Genomic DNA, 12018 nt, shown 5'->3' on the forward strand with positions numbered 1-12018 from the left:
TGGGTGGGTTTGCCTTGTGAGGACGGAGCATTCCCCAGGAAGTGGGATTTCACAAGGAAGTTGCATTTTCCTGTGGCACACTGCATTTCACATTTCTTCCTGCTGCCATTTGGCATCTCCAAACCTCGGGGGGTGGTGGGGGTGGCTGCAGAATATTTTGTCTTGATGGAGGCTCAGATATAGGGCACATTTTGGAGAAGACCGTAATAGCTGGAAGTTAGCAGCTGGAAAGCTGTTAGGTTTGAATCCCTTAGCTGAGCCTAGAGCTACCCTGTGTGTGTCTTGTCAGTAACTGCATCAGAAGGAAAGTTTTGTTTCAGAGGCAGCTTACCATGTCCCACCTTTCAGGCCTTGGCACCGTTATGTATCCAGCTGGGATTTTTTTCCTGTCCGGAAAAAGATGTGGTCTTGGATTAGAAGGATAGCAGTGAGCTGGCATTCCAGTTACTCTTTCCTACAGGATACTCTGTGCTCAAGACCAGATGCTATCAGTGTAGGAGAAGCAAGGGTTTGGTCTGAGAGGAGCAGGCAGAGTTTGTTTTACTGATATCTGCTGGTCCCTAACACTGCCTGTCGCCATCTGCTTGCTGGAGGGGATCTTCAGCCAGGGGACAAGGAAGCTGTTTAAGGGGGCTGCTGTTTTTTGGCAGCTTTGTGCTAGGTATGGTGGGCTTGGCCTGACACAGAGTGGGTAGAATGTCTCCATATTCTTCCAGTCAATGCTAAAATATGAGAAGTTTTCCTAAGCAGGTGCACAGTGAGAAGGATTTTGCTCAAGTTTGTGGTTAACGCTTTGTAAGGAGTTGGTGCTCAGAGGGATTGGTCTGGACCACAGTGCAGGTGCTGTACAAGCGGATGGAGGACATGCTGGTCCCCGCGTCGCAGCTTTTGTGCTTTTGGCCCAGGATGCCATGAGCTGAGGAATGAGGAAGAGAAAAACTCATCAAAGTGACAGCTAAAGAATAAATCCTCCTGACATAAATACTGTTGCTCTCATCAGCCCTTTTCCATCGCACAGCACCAACTGCTTCCAGTTCTGTTCCCTATATCTGTGCAGGTCCAGTTTGCCTTGTGCTCAGGGGGGCTGGCTCTACCCTCATGCTTCTCACATTTCAGGATGGGGAGAAAAACCTGTGTCCCTCCTGAGCTGCTGGCTGCATGTCCTGGCTCCACAGCAGAGGAGAGACGACGTGTCAAAGCACTTCACTCGGCTGGGCTGCCCTATTCCTTTTTAGCCCCTCTCCTGTTTCCCTCATTCTAGAGGGGGAGAGGATGTGTTGTTTCACTATCCCAACACTTGTAGGTGGTGGAAGCGTGTGTTTCAGCATCCTATGCCCTGGTGGTTTCTGTGGGTGTAGAAACAACCGCACTTTTACTGTAACAAAGCCCTGCGTTTTTGGCTCTCTGACCAAAAGCTGCCTTGGCTTCGCGCCCTCCAGCAGCGAGCACCAGAGAGCGGCCAGGGCGCTTGGGGAAACCCACAGAAAGCTGCTCTCGCTCGCAGGGAAAGGCAAAAACGGCACGGAAAGACGGGGGCCGGGGCTGGGGTTTCGTCCCGGGGCAGCTTTCCAGCAGAGGGCCCCAGCGCAGCGCCGCCGGGCCGGCAGCCTCGCAGCCCCTTGGCGTGGGGAGCCTCTCCAAAGGTGTGGCATCATGTACGGCTATCGTAGCGGCAGGATCGCTCACATCTCTCAAGCAGACACGATGTATTATTAATTATAATCGCATCAAGTACCCGTAGCAAAACTGTAAGTCTTTGGCTTTCAATTCTGTTTCGCTTCAGCTGGATGTTTTCCATCACCTCTTGCTTCTGCCTCCTTCGAAAGATGAAAGTGTGACCCTGTGCAGGGGAAGTCAGCAGGAATGTGACAATTTGCTGCTTTGGCCCTGTCTGCGGTTGCACGGTGAGTGGGCAGAAGCTCAGTCAGGATGCTGAATTAGGACTAATGGACATGGAAAAGTCAACTCTGCATTGAACGGTGTTTTCATGGCTAACTGAGGCAGGACTATCAGAAAATGCAGAACCTGCTAATCAGGTTTCAAAAGCCAACAGGTTTACTTGCATTATACCTTTACCAACCAGTTATCAGCAATCCTTGCTGAGATGTGACCTATCTAGAGTTCCTGGGAAGTGGCTTGGTGACTTAACACCAAACTTGAAGCCACTTTGGTGACTTGAAGTGCGGAATACAAATATTGGAGCTACAGAATTGTTTTTCATGCTCGCCCTTAGAAATTGACGTTATTGGACTAATTCAGCTCTAATACTGAGCTCATTGTGTAATTGAGGAACTCATTCTGCAGAGTTCAACAGCTAGAGCAAGCTGCATACCTGTATCTTTTTTTTAAAAACAAAACAAAACAAAAAAACCCAACCCCAACATTCTTAGGAGCAGCCATGACCACGAGCTGAGTCCTGACGACATGCCTGACTGCTATTGCTCATATAAAGAGGATTGCCTGCACGCACAAGTGTTTTCAGGGTTCAGCCTGCTTTTGTCAATGATGACTTAGCAATGACCATTTGTCAACAAAGTAAAGACACAAAAAGCCTCATAGGCAAGTGTAGCTGTAGTGTCTCTGCACCTAGTTCTTTCTATTGAAATGGTTTTATCCTGTGAAACTCCTTGATTTGCTCAGAATTACTCCTGACTTAATCCAGTGCAAATATTTTTTCACACAGTAGTCTCCACAAAACCCTGGAAATACAGGAGCTGCCAGTTTCCATCTAGTTCAGCATTGTCTGACATGCTGTGGTCAGCACGAGCGGCTTCCTAGAAATCTACCAGAAATTCTGCAAGATATATTTATGGAATAACCTGCTCACTGGCAAAGGTTTTTGTTCTTTCCAATTGTGCTGAGCACGTGCGTTTATGTACTTTCTGCTTTTTACTATTGCAACTTTGGCCATTCTCATTATACATACAAATATCAAATATATACATAAAAATGTCAAATGCTGTCATTGATGTGCATTTTTCTAACATTCTCAGAAAAATTGTATGCTGGACAAGAAGGCAGAGGCATAACTTGTGTATATCAGTGGGCATTTAGCTGAATGTGGCAGCCTGTCCTGTGCAGTTGTTTATGCAGGCTGTATCACCTTTGTCGTGACTTGGAGGCTTGGTTTAGTGATGGCTAGGCATCAGAAGGCCATTGGGCACACCTTGGCTTTGCTACGTCTTTATGTGCAGGGCTTAAGCCAGTGGACTGAGAAGGTGTGTTTAAACAGCCAGCTGGAGACTTCACAGATCCAACTGCTTCTTCAGTGCCCGTTCTGTGAATGGGAAGTTGGCAGGCTTTAATCCGGAGTGACGAGCACATCTGAGTTTATTAAATCAAACAAACAAAAAACCACACTGGAAACAACTGGATGATTTGTTAAGAGGGAATATGTGGGCCAGAGTGTCAAGTCCTGTCAAAATCTGCATGCACACTGTCATACGAGCCGGGTGCAGCTAGTGGCTTTTGAGTTTGCCCATTGCACTGGTGGCTGGGACTATTAGGTCATTTTACTTGGGCGTTTCTGTGTATGTAGAGTGCGCTCATTTTCAAACTTGGCTGAGATAGCTGTCTTGGCTCTTGATGTAAGGACTCCTGGAAATGGTTTTGGTAGGGTTTTAGATCATTATGTGTAGTGATGGTGTATTTAAAAGACCGGCTGAAAATCATGCATCGTAGCACCAAAACACTTTTTTTTAGCCAGAAAAATAAATGCGTAGGTTTAAAATGACAGTATTTGAAGGTATAACGAATCATGAGGAAATGTAATTGCAACAGGAGTTACTGAGATTTGTTACTGAAATAGTGAGCTGAGAGCCAGCTGCCCAAGGCAAGCACCAAGAGGGGCTTTACCGAGGGAGCTCAACGCTGTGTATGGGGGAAGAATTTGCTAAGTAGAAAGAAACAACACCGATCTTCTGCAGTAGCTAACATCTTTCCTTTGGGACCTTTCCCTTTCATTTGTAGGTATAAGTGAAGTTGTAAGTGTGCAAACTGATGAGAATATCACTAAAAGTTAAACCAGGGAGAGAGTAAACCTTGGCGCTGAGCTGCTGGCACGGGGCAGGATGTATTGTGGTGTGGGTTGGAGCTTGGCTCTGGAAAGCTTCTCAATGCAGTTAGTGCCTTTCTTTTGTTAACACAGGGCTGTCACTGGCTGGAATGAAACATCGCTCAGAAAGACTTGGATGTCACAGACAGCTGAAAGCCTTTGCTATGCTGTCAGCGACCTACTGGAAACCCACTGCTGGCTTAGAAACAGCTACTTAAAGGCCATGAGTTCTTAAAGTGGAGTTGTGCTCTCCACACCTCCAGGAGTCCCCTTTTCTGGCCGTGTCCCTTGATGTTCTGCCGCGAGCCTCGGCGCTTGGAACTATCTCAGGGCTCTCTCACCTTCACCTGCCCCCGAAGCTTTGGGGTACAGCGATGAGCGCAGTCTTGCTGTAAGCTGCTCTTGCTCGCAAACCGCTAACTGCGCCGCGCCCGGCTGCGAGGGGCCGCGGGCAGCCCCCGGCACCTGCCCGGGGCCGGGAACGGGAACCGGGGCTGGGGCTGGGGGCCGGCCGAGCCTTCCCCGGCCGGGCAGCAGGCGGGGAAGGCTCGGCCGGCCCCCGGCCCCATCCCCGGCCCCGCAGACTCCTCCTCCGGGCTCCCCGCCCCGGGGCCCCGTGACGCCGCGCCGCTGCCCGAGCGGCCGGGGAGGGAGCGGGGGCTGGGATGGGACGGGATGGGAGCGGGCGAGGGGACGGCCGAGCCCGCGGGCGCCTTTAAAAGCGGCTCTGGCCGGCCACCGCCACCACAGCCGCTTCTGCCGGCGGCGGCTCCGTTCCCCCTGCCCTCCCGCTAGCAGCCCCCGGCCCGGCCGCTGCGCGGCAGGCGGCTGTGCGCGCCCCCGGGCGCACGGGTGCGGGTGGCCATGCCCCGCAGCGCCTGCTGAAGCCTCCCCGCCGTCGCTTTCTGCTCGCAGCTTGCCTCTCTCCGCTCCGCCGCCGCCCTGCGGCCCCCGCCCGCCGCCAAGCTGGAGGAACGCCGCAAGCCCGAGCCCCGCAGGTGAGGCCCCAGCATCCGCTCTCCTGCCCCCAGCCGGGCTGGGCTCGCACCCACCCGCAGCCCCCCGGCGCTCGGAGCGACGCAGAGGAGCGATCCCCCCTCGCCCTGCTTCCTACAGGTCCCTAACACACCCAGCTCGCCGTGCCGGTGGGTTAGACACAGCGCTTTTTTTCTGCTTTCAATTTATCTGCGCTTTAAGAAGTTGTCAGCAGCGCCCGCTCCGAGGAAATGGTGTTTCCTCGCAAGTTTTCAGTGCTCCAGCTGGAGGCTGGCCGTACGGCGGTATTTTCCCTGCCCTAAACCGGCAGAGGAGAGCTCCTCGCTTCTTGTCTTCCCTTTTGTGAGCTTCCTGCTGCGAGCAGCACTCGAGGTGCTCCGCTTGAGAGCAAACATGGAAATGGGAATTTAATCATTCTTTCGCTCACACATACTTTTGTCGGGTTTTTACGCCAATGTTAATTATTAATGCCTTTCCCCTCTGGTAGGAGCGCATCCTTTGAGTACTTGCTTCCAAAAGAAGCTGGCATACTTACACCGGCTTCCTGGGGTGCCCAGTTCTGGGGGACAGAAGAGGTGGCCGGGGTCCTGCAGGTGCTTTTGGGCCCCCAAAGTCTTCGAGCTCAGGGAGCCCCAGGCACGAGTTGCCGTGCAGCCATCCGTACGTGCAGGAGGGGCTCCATTTATTCCTTCCGCAGAAGTGCTCCTGGAAGGAAAGTTAGGTGCATGGAGTTAACGAGGCTGGGCCCTAAGGCAAACAATAACAGCTCCCTCGGAAAACTCTTCCACTAGTGGAGATAGTTACACTCTTTTGTTTCACAGAGACACAGTTTACTTTGCATCTAAAATGGCATTGTGCTTGTAGGCTGCTAGCTGCTTGGTGGCTTTGTTGTTCTGGATATTCCTGAAATGTACAAATTTACTATTAAAAAAAAAAAGGCTAGCTGCATTTAACAAAATGCAAGAATTGCATATTGTGTGCAGGAATAGAATTTGCCACTTGCTAATTGCTGATGTGATAGTCTGCAGGAATATGCCTGGTTCTTACTTTGGCTGGTGTTCAAAAGGAAATTATTTGTGCATTAAGAGCGAGGTACAGACACCTCCCCCCTCCAGCAACAACAAGAAACCCTGAAGGCTCCCAAACCCCAGCAACTATTTCATGGTAGAATTAGTTTTGTCGTAATAATTTCCAGTCATATGCTGAATGTTTAAATGGGGTTGTTTGCATCGCCGTGTGCGCTTGTCTGCGTGCTTGCTTGCGTGAACTAACCAATTTGTATTGGTCTCTGTTCATCCTTCTCTCGCCCGTGATCCAGTGCTGGAGCAAGTGCCGAAACAGTTTTCCTAGTGACTTCTATCATGCCAGAAGATCGTAGGGTCTAGTTTTTGCAAGGCTTTATTTCAGCTACTGACTTCAGTTCTCAGTAAACGAAACAGGATGGCACTTTGCCTGCCTGTGAGCCTCAGTATCATCTGAGGGGTGAATGTTAGTGCAATCTGCCGTGATGCTTTTTATGTGCTCCCCCCGTTCAGGTGCAAATGAGAAGTAAAATTACTCTTACGTTTCTAAAGAAATATGATGGGAGGCATTTGCTTGTTAAATTTCCTTCACTCCTGGAAGATGGGAATTTCACATTTGTAAAAGCAGTGCCTGGACTTCAGGGAGGAGACTACGCTAAGCTGCATTTCCAAGCTTTCTATGAGCTGACAACTGTAGAGGAATTACTGATTGCTTAGAAGGAGTTGACAGCTTTGTGCCTTGCTGTCGTCCAGAGGTGAAAGTGGGGTGAGAAGGAAATTTGGCTTTTTTTTTTCTTTTTCTTTTTTTTTTATTTTTTTCAGTGGGAGGAGAGGAAGGATGAACTTTTCATTTGTGTGCACAGGGCATTCCTAGCAAGTTAACACCTTGTGCACATATCCATTCAGCTCCTAGCAAGGTCCAGCAGTGTTTCCTGCAGCTGATAACCATGAAGACTTTTTCCTTTAACCTTCCATGTTATGGTTTTAAATCTTGAGATGGGTGTGCAGTCAGAAAAATCCCTCATATACTTGTGTTGCATTGTGATATTTTGTTCATAGGAGGGTTTTAAAAGGAATTCAGTAAGGGAACTTTCAATGTGCTTTTGCAATCCTACTGTCTGAGTAGGGCAAATGCTTCAGTTACTGATGTCTTATGCTGATAAGAAAAGGTCGAATTTGTACACAAAGTGCACTTCAAAGGACATCATCCCTGTGAGAAGGGAAAATCTGTAACTCCTGTTCTCTGATCTACCTACTTATCAGAGAGGGCGCCTTACTCACGTACAGACGTGTTCTTTCAGCAGTGGTGGAGAAGCAGTTTTGTGTTTCCGTCTGAAGGATTTTTAACTATACTGCCACCTTGAAGACCTGCAATAAATAACAAGCTGGAAGGTGCTTTGGGCAGGGTTGTGAATGAAAATTACCATCTGTGAGCATCAAGAGGAAAACCTACGTTTCTTTTTCTGCCAATAAGTTTGCTAGCCTGTATTTTCAGGTAGCACTTGTTAGAGTCAGAGATTTTGTCCTGCAAAAGACAGGCAATTGTGAAAGCGAGATATTTCCTTGATAGAGGAAGGATTTCCTGGGTGAAAGCAAGGTGGTTCTGTGACAATGCTTATTTGTGTGGGTACAGAAAGTGATGCTCCTCCTGCGTGCTTATGTGCCAGTCTGGTGGAGTGGATTTTGTAGTCTTTTGCCTGTTATTACACTGTTATATGGAGCATGCGTCCCTGTCAAGAAAGCAATTAAAATTCTGGTTAGTGCCTGAGTTCCTTCTTACAGGTTGGGAACACCAGAGGACTTCAGACTGGGTTTAGAGATGCCTTGCTGAAAACAATATTTGCAGCGTTCTAACTCTGGTGCTGTGGCATTGGGCCATGACTTCTGTCGCACTGGTAAAAATGACTTCATTGCCTCAGCGAGGTAGCATCCATGTCTCTCTTCAGCAACCTGCTTTACATGTATTTTCTTTGTGCGTTAGGTTTAGAATTTGGAGCCTTGCTTTGAGGGAATTAAAAGAGTTCTTATAACTGCTATCAGGTTTTCTCGTTCCAAGTCAATTAGCTGCTTCCAGCTTCAAATCCATTTAGAAGGCTCCAAAGGAGTGCTCTTTGAAAATCCAGTAATAGCAGTTTCCAGTTAATATTGATAAAGGAGTGTGTCTCTGTGGGTAGCCTGATGTCATTGTGCTAGTCTGGTGAAAAGGAAAGCTTTTCTTTTGCGCTGCTTGTAAACAACTCGAATGGGAAGGTAGAGGTATTTCTCTTTAAGTATCTTTAACTGTATGGCTTGAAATGAAAATACAGCAATAATATTATTATCAGGGTTCTGGCGAAGTCCTGCTACCATTCAAAGCAGTGCTTCCGCCCTGCCCTTGAACTTTGAGTTGCTGCAGCATCTCATTTCTACTGACTTTGCTCAGGGTTATATGTTGTTTGTGGCAGGAATGCTTTTTATTGCTGTTGGACAGCATTGAAGACGGTTATGGCACCCAGTTACATGATAAAACCGCGTATGGCCAAAGTTAAAAACCAGGGAATGTAAAGATACCTAGTTGAATCTGTTCCCCAGCCTCTCTTGGTTAGAGCTGTGCCATTGTCTCCCTAGACCTTCACGACTCGATATTGAATAGCAGCTTCGAGCAGTGGCCACAGTCTTTCAGGTCAGAGCTTGCATGGAAATGGAGCTCAAAGATGATATAACGTGGAATTAACCGTTAATGTTAGCCTTGGAAATTAGTGCAAGGCATGCCTTATGATGAGTATACTTCCTGTGAAATAAAGTGCTCGGTACAGTGTCTAGTACCTGTTTACCTGGATATTCCGTTGCTTGGAAGTGCTCTTGCCTTCTGGGTCTGGGAGAAGCCCATCTAAATGCAGACTGTGTATTGCATCGGGCGTTTCTTAACTCTGATGCCCTGCCGAGCCAGGAAAAGCACATGGTATCATCCGTCTTCTTGGTTTTCGTTAAGAGAAAAGAAAAGATAGAAATGTCTTTCAATTTACTCTCCTACAATTACTAGTTTTTCACATAACTTTTGAAGTTGCCGCAGGAACTACCAGTGGAGGGAATGGCCATTTGTGTGGGTTTTATGGGACTAGCAGAAACCTGAGAAATACAGCTCTCAGTTTTGTTTGGATTGGTATTGCAGATTTCTGTCCAAATTTATAGCTGTGTAAGTAAATGGAGAGTAAGGCTCGTAGCAGATGATGGTCCATCTGTGAACCACACTGCTGTGTGAGTATGACTGATCCTCCTGGGGTCATCGAAGGTGAGTGCCAACAACCCTATTTTCAACAGCATTTCTCACCAGAAGCGTCAGAAGAGGCAATCTGACTTCACCAATACCAGAATCCTTTTCATTTGGGGCTCAAATGAACTTTCAATATCAGAATTGCAGAAGTGTGGGCTGTTAGCAGAGCTAATCCTGCTTGAGAAATAAGAGGAAGACGGAAGGGGGAAATGTGTGTGTGTGTGTGTGTATATATATATATATATAAGTATGAGAGAGGACCAGTTAAGGTTGTTGGTGGTAGTGTCTTCCAAGCCACAGCATTTCAACTCCTAGTTGTATTATACAACTGCACTTACAGGGAGACAGGTTCGTACATCTATTTTGCTACTATATAATATATGCTGGCTAAATACTATGTATTTAACACAATTTGAAGTAAGTTTTAGTTGTCCTTAAATAAGCCCTGATCCGTATGTCTCTCACCTTGAAGTGAGTCTTGAACGTTTGAACTCGATGATGGGAACTGTTCAAATGACTTTTTTCAGAGTGAGGTTTACTAAAACAGCTTTATTCCCCCATTAAACATAGGTTTAAAAAAATGCTTCATTTAATTCTAATGTTACCATGATAACTGAAAATACTTAAAGATATTCTGAAATTTAAAATGCTGTCTTAATGCTTTATACAGCATTTGTCTCCTAGTAAACAAATCCATACCTGCAAGGTACAGTCCACAGTGAATATTTCCTCTGGGTTTCAGAGGAGAAAGAGATGATCCATCCAGAAACTATGAAACAAATAGCATTTATTTATAAATCAGAGCAGGTTTGTCTGTGCTGCTGCTTTTTAGGCTTATTCAAGGACTGCTTTTTCAGCTTCTCAGTTACTATTTTCACTTCCATTAGCTACAGACTTCTTTGCCTTAGGATTTCTGGGGGTGGTTTTGAACTTTATTTTTTGATCAGTTTGAGTGTTCATACTGCTAAGCTGGGAACTTGGATGTTTTCGTGATCTGCCTAGCTATGGACACAAATAACTGGGTGGCAAACTGTGCTCTGAATTATGAGGGCCACGGTGGGAATAACTCTTTCTGACCTGTGAAAGGTGACAGCTGCTCATCTGCTGAATTAATGAAACAGGCTGAAATTTTGTGTGGTTGTTCTCCAGCAGAGATGTAATTTTGTGTTATTTTTCAAAGCATCACAAAGAGCTGGTGTGACGCCAAAAATCCTAGTGGGTTTGCATGTGCAACAACTTTTTAAAATATATATATTAATTCACTTCAAGTTGACTCCTCTGGTTTATCTTATCTTTTTCTGCTATGATTTTCTGAACAAAACATGCAAATCTTTTAAAATTGAAGTCTATGTCTAAGTACAAGTTTAGTCAAAGAAGAGGAACGGAGTCTTGCATGTCAGATAATGACCTTTATTAAAATATTCATGTTTTGTCCATTTTGTATAGTAGGTGCAGAAACAGAACTTGCCTGTCATCGTACGTGGTGTGTGCAACTTTGAGATTAGAATACTTCCGCCTTAAGTTTCTTTATGCTTTTACTTTATTTTAATCACCTCTTGAAGTTTACTGATCTCAGTCTCTAGTCTCACCTCTTAACCTTGAACAAAAGGTTGCAGTTAACTGCTTTTATTGTACCCGTGACTATATAACGCTTCAGACACATCATCAACCTTTATCCGTAAGCATGGAGATTTTTCATCAAGGTTGCTAAATATAATAAGACTTTGTGTTTAGATTTGAAGTTGGGAAATAGTTACTCAATAGCTCAAGGAAAAGTAGCGTTTGAGCATATTAAACCTGCTTCATTGCACTAGAATTGAATGCAAGTATATGGGAGCTGTACATGTAAATCTTACTTAGGTCTCATAGTTGGCAAATTTTGTGCTAATGAAGTGAATTTTACCCAAATTGTTGTGAAATTTCAATAGTCTGATATCATTTCCATGTCTGACAGTTCCTGCTTTCAGCAGACAAACAGAACAGCTAAAGAACAGTAGCACTGTTAAATAACCCAGCTTGTGTGTCTTTCAAGGCAGAAACAATAATAGCAATGAAGAAATAGATGGGTGCTTTGTTCTCTTCTGTCCCCAATGAAGCTTCGTTCCAAAGCCTTAATGGCACAACAATACAGCGTGTAGTGCCCTGTGAGTAGTTTCACATAAATCGTTTATCATCTCATGATCTATTAGGCCTGGGTTGTGAATAATAACTGAGTTTGAGAAGCAGTGTCCTGGGTGAAGGGTCAATGTGGTGGGCTGTGGAAGTGGTGCCGGATGCCCTTGTAATGCTGCTAATACACGTGCTTAAAACAGCGCTGAGCTGGATGGAGCTGTGGTCAGCGTCTGTATCGGTGCACAGAGAAGGTTTGGAAATCCAGAGCCTCAGAACAATGGCTCTGATTTTCATACCTTCCTTATGGTTCATGGTATGGATCATGGGATGTTGATTTCCGTGGGGCTGTTCCCTTAATCCCACTAAGCACTTCGCCACAGGTGACTTCTGCCCTTGGAGCAATTGAACTGATGGAACTTCAAGGCCAGCCTAAGTGCTTTGCTGGACTGAGGTCTGTGTAAACAGCTCCAGTGCTATGAGCGAGAGAAACGTGTAGTAAGATAGTGCAGTGAGTGAAGAGAACTGGCAGAACTGGGCCTGAAGGGTGAATGCCAACCTTCCCTTTATTCGGTATATGGACA

At 46.3% G+C, this 12018-nt stretch overlaps 1 protein-coding gene across 4 annotated transcripts in view; it reads left to right on the forward strand.

The window, feature by feature from the left end:
- Positions 1 to 12018, forward strand: part of SLC4A4 (solute carrier family 4 member 4) — a 230004-nt gene that overhangs the window by 28458 nt on the left and 189528 nt on the right. Inside the window, exon 1 of one of the 4 annotated variants that reach the window (XM_048045703.2) lies at positions 4655 to 5052. The exons of 1 other annotated variant lie outside the window; for it this stretch is intronic. The gene's annotated coding sequence lies outside the window, so the exon portion shown is untranslated. 2 more of the 4 variants (XM_048045701.2, XM_048045702.2) reach the window with 2 other exon arrangements.

The sequence above is a fragment of the Anser cygnoides genome, chromosome 4 (assembly GCF_040182565.1).
Source record: "Anser cygnoides isolate HZ-2024a breed goose chromosome 4, Taihu_goose_T2T_genome, whole genome shotgun sequence".
Taxonomy (NCBI): Eukaryota; Metazoa; Chordata; class Aves; order Anseriformes; family Anatidae; genus Anser; species Anser cygnoides.